Source organism: Macaca mulatta, chromosome 7, assembly GCF_049350105.2.
Source record: "Macaca mulatta isolate MMU2019108-1 chromosome 7, T2T-MMU8v2.0, whole genome shotgun sequence".
In the NCBI taxonomy this organism is placed as follows: Eukaryota; Metazoa; Chordata; class Mammalia; order Primates; family Cercopithecidae; genus Macaca; species Macaca mulatta.
In genome coordinates this window covers 4662889-4673028 of record NC_133412.1, presented here as the reverse complement: position 1 = coordinate 4673028, position 10140 = coordinate 4662889, and the positions used below count along the sequence as shown (strand labels likewise).

At 35.6% G+C, this 10140-nt stretch overlaps 1 long non-coding RNA gene, 1 other non-coding gene and 1 pseudogene across 2 annotated transcripts in view; all 3 read left to right on the top strand.

Moving 5' to 3' along the window:
* Positions 1–354: 354 nt before the first annotated feature.
* LOC114679907 (small nucleolar RNA SNORD115) lies at positions 355–434 on the top strand. Its single transcript, XR_003731997.1, has one exon. It is a non-coding gene; the product is annotated as a small nucleolar RNA SNORD115 (small nucleolar RNA).
* Positions 435–2126: 1692 nt separating this feature from the next.
* The window catches only part of LOC114679324 (uncharacterized), a 139619-nt gene continuing 131605 nt past the window's right edge, over positions 2127–10140 (top strand). The window contains exons 1-3 of the long non-coding RNA XR_013395450.1: positions 2127–2262; positions 3414–3542; positions 5218–5334. This is a non-coding gene — a long non-coding RNA (uncharacterized LOC114679324). The remainder of the gene's footprint in view (positions 2263–3413; positions 3543–5217; positions 5335–10140) is intronic.
* On the top strand, positions 3592–3667 carry LOC114679905 (small nucleolar RNA SNORD115; annotated as a pseudogene).

Below are 10140 nucleotides of genomic sequence, written 5' to 3'. Positions count from 1 at the left end.
TGAATTGCTTCTCCAAAGCCAAGAGACCTGTATGATTTGTCCGTATTATATTTTGTGAACCAGTGGACTAAAACCTTTATAATGGGTCTTTTTTTAGTATTGTCAATATTGCTCAATTAACAGAAACCATGCATGACTCATATACACAGGTGAGATGTAGTTCTCCCTTTGACATTTGCTCTACATCTGCCCCTTAGTTGATGATATGGAAGAAGAGCACTCTTTGGCCTGTTGCGACTGGGACAGTTGACAGCACCCAGGTGTCCTGTAATGAAAATGCTCTTGACACCAATGCATCCTAGCATCAGAGCTTCGGGAAGCCTTCTCAAGTGTGCATGGGGAGTACCATGTCTTTCATCAATAATGAAACCTTCTAATGTCTTGGTGAGAAATAATGACTTAAAATTACACTCAATAGGATTATGCTGAGGTTCAGCCTGCCTAGATGACAGTGCTGGAACAGATAATAGTGACGGCTTATTTTCCTTCAAGGGGAATTTTCTTTTGAACTTGAACTAACAAAATCTTTATGGGTAACTTGTTTGCCCAACTGTGTCAGTATACCTATAAATGAACAAAAAATTCTCAGCCTGTAAGCTTTGTTTCAGTGATCTGTAATTTCTAATACTATGGTATATTCAGGTCTCCTTCTTTGGCTTTTTCTCTTATTGTGTGTTTCAGTAAGACATGCTGCCAAGAGATGTGCCATTCTATTATAAAAGATCAGTAGCTTCCTTTACTGACAGGTATATTCTACATAGAACATTGAGCTACAGAAGACTCCCACCTGAGGGAATTAGTTTTACACTTTCAGGTAATCTGAATTTCAATACGAGTTTTCCTTTATGATATAATCCTCATGACAAAATCTTTACTTTTTATTTGAACTTCATACAATTCAATATTGAAGATTTTTTAAAATTTACTGTTACCTACTCCAGTATTTAATATATCTTTGGCTGTAGATACATGACTAAACAAAATGTTTTTCTATATTATTCTTGTGGGGCTCTAACAGTGTTTCACTGTTTTGAGTTACTGATGAACTTGCTGTAACTGTGAGACCATGGTAATGGAGGAGACCACGGTAATGGAGGAGACCACGGTAATGGAGGAGACCACGGTAATGGAGAGGAGAATGTGAGAATCAGTATGCACTTTGCCTATGAAACTTAAAAATTTAGTAATTTGATCACCAAATTCATACCCAAATTTCAGTTCCTATCATGTGTAAACCAAAACGTATCTGAGATTTAGAAGGTTATTTAGAAGTTATTTTGACAAGGTTAAGGACACGCTCAGAAGAAATAAACCCCAAATCACAGAAACCGTCTGGGGTCTATGTCTTTCTCCAGAGGTGATTTTGAGGGCTTCAGTGTTTAAAGGGGAAAGTGGGCTGGAGGGGAAAAAGGGAGGATATGATAATCCATATGTTCCAAGACAAAAGGAGCAGGTAGCGGAATAGTCAATAATGTATTCATCTCACACTCAGTAAATCATCACTGTACATAAGATAAGGTGAACATAGAGTAGCTACCTATGGAGATCTTCAACCTTTAATCTGTAGCTATCTGCTTGAGAACAAAAGGAAATTCTTGCATGACTCAGCTTTCAGCTTAATTTTTTTTTCTTTTGGCGTAGTAAATTGGGGTCCCAAGTTTTTATTTTCCTTTCACACATGTGACCCCACTATTTTCAGAATAATGAAAACACATGTTAGAAATGGTGACACTTATTCCTAATATGGACTTTGAAATGACTGGGTTCACAAATTCAGAGTCATGGGTCTCACTGTGGGTTTTTATTTTCAATGAGTGACTGGCCTACTTGATGGAATTCTTTCAAAAAATGCTCACTTTTTACTGATATTGTATTAAAATACTGTTGGAATATGTTCGGTCCTGTTTGCCATCTTTGTAGTATGATATATGATAATATTGCAGATTATTCAGTGTCAAAAACCTGGCATGCCTTGTCCTTATGATGTTGATAAGTCAATCGTCTAGAGCCTCAGTAATATGTCTTTTTATGGTAGTTTGGACCGTATCTCTCCACTAAGAAATAGCCTGTGTAAGCCATACACACAGGAACAATTTATGTCTGATTTTGAAGTATGGTCCCATTCCTATGCCTGTAGATAAAGACTGCTCAGAAGAGCATCCTCTGGTGTTGCCACAGAGGCAAGTGCTACCACACAGGCATGCTGCAGTGAATTTAACTCATCCTGTGTCCCTGCAACCGTTGTTTAAGGATGCTATTCTGGTAAGTGTTTACAAGACAACACCATTCATAAATATATGAATAAAGAGTATCTTCAGGAGACATAATAATGCAAAAATCATGCTCAATAGGATTAAGCTGAGGCTCAAAAGTAGTGCCAATCCTTGCCAGAAGGTGTGAGAAGTCATTAGATTTGGGAGGTATGGGGTATTCCATTTTGAGCTTGGTAGGAAGAAACCCTTTGGGGAATCTTGCATCATTTGCCTCTATCTATTTCTAAAGGAACTTTTAAAATTCTTTTATCTTGTCTTTATTCTTAATACTCATACATTATTAGAGATAATATCTTGATTGATTTTTTCCTCATGGTGTGCTTCAGAATGTTCATCCAGCAAGAGGTGTGTCATTACATGGATTATATATATATGAATTTTGTATTTCATAATTTAAAAATTCCAAGTGGACCATTTGAATATTGAACATTGGCCTTCAGAATGATTACATTTACCTGTTCATACAAAATTAGTGAGCAGTGATCTATTCTTTCCAACGAGCGACTGATCGAATGGGGTCCTCATTAAAACTCCTTTTTTTTATTGGCCTGAACGTACTTTGATTTAAAGATGAGACATTTAGTAATTCATTGCAATCAACTCTAGTGATTGCACAAATAGACAATCCATTTCTATTATTTTATTTTTTGGGTTGCTGTGTACGGTGTTATAATGTTTGTGGATCATTGAGGCACTACTCACAACTGAAAGACTTTTGACAATTTTAGGGAATGGCTTGATATTCAGCTGTAGGTTACCCTTGATTGAAATTGAATACAATACGGGTAGTCTGAAATCTCGTTTCCTTATCCTGAGTCTCACTCAGGTGTCATTAGATTCAGTATTAAGAAAGGCATACACTATGCGTGACGCCAATTGTTACTGATATGAAAAGGATAAGAAGTTTTTATTTCTGCAGGGAAATCCTCCCTTACCAGGTTGTCAAAAGACATGACACCTATGTGCTTGGCCCTTGCTGTACCCAGGGAATCAGTGGCCTACCACAGCTTAAGTAACGGGTCATATTTGGAGTATCACACATCTCAGTCTTGTAGAAATTAGGAACAGTGATTAGGAGTCATGCACATATAAGAGATGTAATCCCACCCTTTGACTGTAGCCTGCTCTTGTCTTTTACAGAAAAGACTGTGGAGGAAGAAAACCCTTTACTCTGTTGTTCAGGGAGAAACTGACACCACTCAACTGCCTGGCACTGAAAATGTGGCATCCAGTCCACTTTACCACCAGTGTTTAAGGAAACCATCTCTGGTAAGCATATTTGATCTAAGTGTGCATATGCATATGAGTGCCATGGGCTGTGTCAGTGATTAGATGTTATCTTGAAGAGAAATGATGATGTAAAAATTAAGCTCAGATGGATTATGCTGAGGCCCAGCCTAGGTAACAACTGTGAGACAAGAAGTTTGGATTTCTTAGTTTCCTTCCATTGGGGATTTTATTTTGGGATTCTGGCAATGGAATCTTTCTGTGAAACTTGTTTTTCACACTTCTATCTGTGTGCTTCTAAGTAAACTATAAATTCTGATTCTTTAAGTGTTAAGTTTCCTATAATTCCTAATTTGCTTGGATATTTGGCACTAAGGCCCTTGTTCTTTTTCTCTCATTGGAAGATTTGGTAAGTCCTACTGGCACTATTCTATTGAGTGGAGGTGAGAGGCTGCCTTTGCTGACTGAAAAATTCCAAATAGGTAACTGACCTAGTGAAGACTGAGCTCTATAATTAGATTTATTCATTCAGACAACATGAGTATCATGATAGGGTTTTCTTCTCAATGATTGACTGACACATGTAATGCAATCTTCATGAGAAAATCCTTACTTTTTCCCTACGATTGATTGTTTTCAGGTTGAGAAATATGATACATTGGAAGTCTGCTCAATGCACTGCAATTATTGTGGTCTAAATATACAGACAAAGTTTTCTGCAATGTTAGTATCATATTTTAACAGAGCTAGGATATGTTTTGATCATAGATGAATCTTTATGACTGAAGGGTCCTTGCAGTTGGGGTAAAAATGTGAGTTTCAATAATACGTGTTTGCCCATGAAACTTGAAATTGGATAAACTGATGAGCAACCTGGTGCCTGACTTTTCTCTCCCAAGTACGTTTGGCTTCATTTTCGTTATGATGAAAGTGTGTGCTGTGAATAATGCCAATGGTAAATAAGACCTTTATGGACACTTATATGAATGACAGTCAGGGCCATTCCTTCAGGCAACGTGGTTATCATTATGCATTCTTCTTCTCAATGAGTGACTAGCATACTTGACAGGATCTGCAAGAGGGAAACTTTCTTTTTTACTAAAATTGCATTGATACAATGTTGACAAGTGTTGTGATTATTGGTATCATCTGTAAGATGTGACACTCATTTGGTCTAAATATAGAAGTTAACATATTAACTTCTAATTTATATACGTCAGGTTGCTATGTTTTTACAATGTTTGTGGTTTATTGGTGATGACTCACAACATGAAGACTATGGCATTATGGCTACATGTTCTAATTCTGATCTATACATGTCCCATCATTCATTAAATTAAATACAATTATGAGTAGTATGATGTCTGTTTTCTAAAATTTGAGTTTTACCTGGCTCCAGTATGATCATTATATGATGGAGTGCAAGCAACATTATAATGCCAATTGTTATCAATATGGCTTCCTTGAATATGTAAACAAGGGTGATCAATTGAAGGACTTATTTCTGCATTAAACTACCTGAGATATTCTCCAAAGTCAAGAGACCTGTATACTTAGTCTTTATTCTGTTTGATGAATAAATGGCCCATAGCCTATCTAATGGATCATTTTTTCCAGTACTAATCATATCTCTCATTAAGAAATAGCATGCATAAGCCATACATACAGGAAGTAATATTTGTCATCTTGATCTACTGTCTCATCCTCCTCCCCTTAGATAAGGATGATTGAGGAAGACTACTCTTTGGCTTGTTGACACCAGCACAGCTGACACACCCAGATATCTGTTTGGTCTCCTGTGAACTTTCAACCAGGATTTAAGGATGCCATTCTGGTAGGTGTTTTCAGGCAAAGTGAATATATGATTGTGGGGTTCCATGGCTTGTTTCAACAATAAGACCTTATGTTGTCTTGATGACATGAGATGACATGAAAACTAGACTGGCTGGCCTTTATCTTTTCTGGGGTATTCTAGTTTGAGCTTAAGCTAAAGAAATATATTTGGGATATAGTTTCTCTCACCTCTTTCTCTTAGCTTCTAGAAGACCACTTATCAATTTTTTCCTCCTGATTTAGTGGAAAACATTTTGGCAGTGCCTCAAAAGTTATACATAAAATTACCATATAACCCAACAGTACTAGCCCTAGGTACACACTCAAAAGAATTGAATACAAATGTTCAAATGAACACATGTACATGAATGTTCATAGCAGCACTGTTCACTGGCTGAAGTTCCAGACCTGCCTGGCCAACATGGCGAGACCCTGTCTCTACTAAAAATAGAAAAATTAGCTGGACGTGGAGGCTAATTTTTCTTGTGCCTCAGGAGGCTGAGGCACAAGAATCACTTGAACATAGGAGGCAGTGGCTGCAGTGAGCTGAGATCACACCACTGCACTCCAGCATGGGTGACAAAGTCTGTCTCAAAAAAAAAAAAAAAAAAAAGTAAAGGAAGGTGTGTCACACAAAATAGTGAATACCAATAAAAACATACAAATTATTAAAAAGAACCAAATGAAAATTCTGGAGTTGAAAAGTACAATAACTAAAATTTAAAAGTTTATTAGAGGGCTCAATAGTAGATTTGAACTGGCAGAAGAAACAAGAAGTAAACTTGAAGATAGAACAATAGAGATTATGTTCAAAAGAACAGAGAACATAAAGAATAAAGAAAAACAAAGAGAGTCTCAGAGAATGTGGAACATCATTAAGCATACCAGCATACACATATGAGAGTGCCAGAGAGACAGGGGAGATACAAAGGATCAGAAAAAATATTGAAGGAAACGATGGCTGAAAACTTCCCATATTTGTGGAAAAACAATAACCTACATATCCAGGAAGCTCAATGAATTCCAATGAATAAATGCGAAGACTGACAAATGGAAACATTACAGTAAGATTTCTGAAAGTCGAAAACAAGAAGAAAGTCTTGAAAGCAGTGTGAGAAAAATGATTTGTTCCTTACAAGGGAACCCCAGGAAGATTAACAGCTGACTTCAGCAAAAGCAATGGAGGCCAGAAACAAAGTGATAACATATTAAAAATGCTCAAAAGAAAAAAACCTGTCATCTAAGAATTCTTTCAAAGCTGTCTTTCAAAAATGAAAACAAAATAAAGACTTCCTCAATTAAAAAAAAAAGTTGGAGAGTATACTGCTGTCAAAACCCCCTTAAAAGAGTTCTCTAAATACTTGAAGTTCTTCAAGCTGAAAGCAAGTGACCCTAGGTAGTTTTTCAAATCAACATAAAGAAGCAAAATGCTTGTAAAGGTAATTATATAAATATAAAAGACAGTAGAAATGTAATTGTTCTATTAAGTGATTTTAAAATAAATGCTATAAAATGATATGTATATAATGTATTTTGGAGTCTATTACATATAAAAGTGTAATATATTTGCCAAAGAAGATAGGTGGATGCAAAGCAATACAGGACTAAGGAAATGAGTATGGATGGTAGATTAATATTTATTACAATGTCTTGCTTGGCTTATAGCATCAGTAAATGTAATATTTATAATAATACCACAAAAGATGGCAAAAAGGGAAATAGGGCTATACAGGTGTAACATTTATGTGTATGACTGAAATTAATCTAGTGTAAATTAGAAACTTATTTGGGTGAGTTAAGATATATGCAGTAAACTCTAGAGCAACCACTGAAAAAATTCAAAAAATGTAGTGAAAAAAATTATTAAGGAAGTTTAAATGCTAAATTATAAAATAATTACTTCATGAAAAAGAAAGAAGTAAAGAGGAATAGAGGAACAAAAACACATGAGACATAGAGGAGAAGAAGAAGAATGACATCATAAACTCAACTATGTCAATAATAAAATTACATGTGAATAGAGTAAATTAAATTAAAAGGCAGAGATTCCCAGGCTGTATAATATCTCCAGGTTTAATATCCCTTTGCCCCGAATAAAATCCAGCTTTTTTTTCTATGATGTATTTGATCACTGTGCTAGTTTACAAAAGATTTCTAACCTTTCTAAAATCTTTAAAATCAGTGGTTAAGTGTTCTATCTCATTTCATCCTTATCAGAGACTCAGATCCTGAAAAATACCAAGTTGATCTGCCCATTCTTGAGTTAGGCTGAATGGCGTCTTCCCAGATCACTATGGATATTGCTGTTTACTTGACCAGTTACTTTTAGTCAACAAGATTTGAACAATGCTTTTGATTCACACAGCGTGAGACCTAGACTTCCCTCATATTGAAATAGGGGCTTTAGCATCCTGGATTCCTACACCGGCTTTTGGACTGTATGATTCCTGCACCCCAAGAAGGCATGTTATCTGGACATTGTCCTCTCTGTGATGGGAAAGAACAGTTTTTTCAACAAATGTTGCTAGGACAACTGGATATCTAGATACAAAAGATACTGCATTTATGTTACCAGTTTTCTGTGTCAGTCCCTTTTGCTCTGATGTAACAGAATGCTGCAGACTGGGTATTTGTAATGAGTGGAAATTTATTGGCTCACATTTCGGGAGGCTGGAAAGATCAAGGGGCTGGCATGTGGTGAGGGCCCTTCTAGCTGTGTCATCCTATGACAGAAGGGCAAAGAGACGGTATGGATGAGACAAATATCTTCTTTATAGGAACCCACTCCTGAAATAACAGCATTAATCCATTGATGAGGGCAGAGCTCTCACAGCCTAATCACCTTTTAACTGTTGCCTCATTAAACACCGTTGCATTGAGGGTTACATTTCCAACATAGGCTTTTGAAATGAAATGAAACATTTGACCATTCCCAATGACAGTTTGAAATTTCAGTGGTTTCTCAGTACCTGATTGAACATGGATAAGATAATCAGTAAGGGTGGATGTAAGAACACTATTAACCAACTTGACTCCCCTGGCGTATGTAGACCACGACACCCAGCAATAGCAGAATGCACATTACGTTCAAGTGCTCATGAAGTATTATTTTGTGTATGTGTATTTTCTCCCTTTTTTGATAAAGTTAGCTAGTAGAGTGCCTATGTAGTTAATATTTTTTAAAACCACAGACTTCTCAATTATTAATTACATCTATGGTTTTTAACATATTATCTTCATTAATTTCTGTTTTGATCCTTATTTCTTTCTTATACTTTCATTTTTGCTCTTTTTTAGTGTTTTAAGATGAAAATTGAATTCTTTCATTCACCTTTTTCATTTTTAAAAATAACAAAAAGTTTAGTGCAATGAATTTTCCTCTAGAACTGCCTTTAAATGCATATTACAGATTCTCATTTGTTGTATAATTTAAAATAATATGTAAATACATATCTGCATACAAAGATATGTATAAAAATATGTATTTACATATTATTTAAACATATGTATTTTCTGTTTATATTTTTCCTTTTAATCAGGAGTTAATAGATAGGATATTTTTAAAATTTCTTGGTGAAAGAGCCTTTATGTTATTGCTAATAAAGTCTATTTTTTTTGCATTGTGATATTTTTAATATTTCTTGAGTTACTAATTTTTCTTTCCAACCTAATATACAATCAGTTTTTTGTGACTATGCCTTGGGCACTTAAGAACAATACATATCTTCCATTATCAGTCAAGTTTAACATATAGCCATAAAATCTACCCTATTTTTATGTTGCTATTTCTGCCCACTTGATCTGTCTTTTTCTGATAATAGTGTATTATCGTTTTCTATTATAGGACCTTCTATGTCTTGTCTCCTTACATCTCATACATCTCATGCAGTTTTTTTATTCATAAAGGTGGTTATTATGTTATTTGGTATATAAGTCTCCATAAGGGTCAAATCTTCATGTGTATTATATCTTTTAGCATAAAAAATGTGTTCTTCTTTGCCTTGGTTAACATTGTGGGACTTGAATACATTGTGTGATATAAGAATCACTACTCCTGATCTCTTTTTGTTTTCATGTGCCTGATATACTTTCACCCATCCCTTTATTTTCAGTCTTGTAGAATCCATTTGTTTTAGATGCATCTCTCATAGAAATCATATTACGTTTTATTTTGTGAGCCTGCTGAAAATATTTTTCTTCTAGTAGGTGTGTGGAGTCCACTCACACATGTGTGTGTGTGTGTGTGTGTAGCTATGACTGATGTTTATTGTGTTTGTGTTTTCTTTATATTTGCTGTGCTCTTTGGTCACGGTGTAGTCTTTGCTTGCCTATTTATTTATTTATTCATACTTAGGAGAGTTGTTATTTTTGTTGGAGTGTTTACTTTTGTACCTCTCTTCATTCTGCTAGTTCTGTGTTTTCCTAGTTAATCTTTTACTTCTGATTTATGAGTTTGGGGGATGTTCTTTAACACTCCCCTACTGCTCTTGCAACATGAGCTTTATGGTAGATCAGGGATTTAAACACAATGCTGTCTGTGCTGGGCCTTCAGGAGGGTGGATGGGTATATGTGGCTGAACAGTGCATGCTGGGTACATGGGAGGGTACCCATGAGTGCTTTTGGTTTTCCTCTTTTTCTTTCCTCCTCCTGTGTTTAGTTGTCTTATTTCTACTTCGTCACAATATTAGTGACATTTGTATGCTAGTCTTCTACCCTGGATAGGGAATATACACCTGTCACATGGAAGGAATATCATGTTGTATGCTGCTGTCAAATGGATCCTAACATACATTAATAATCTTTTAA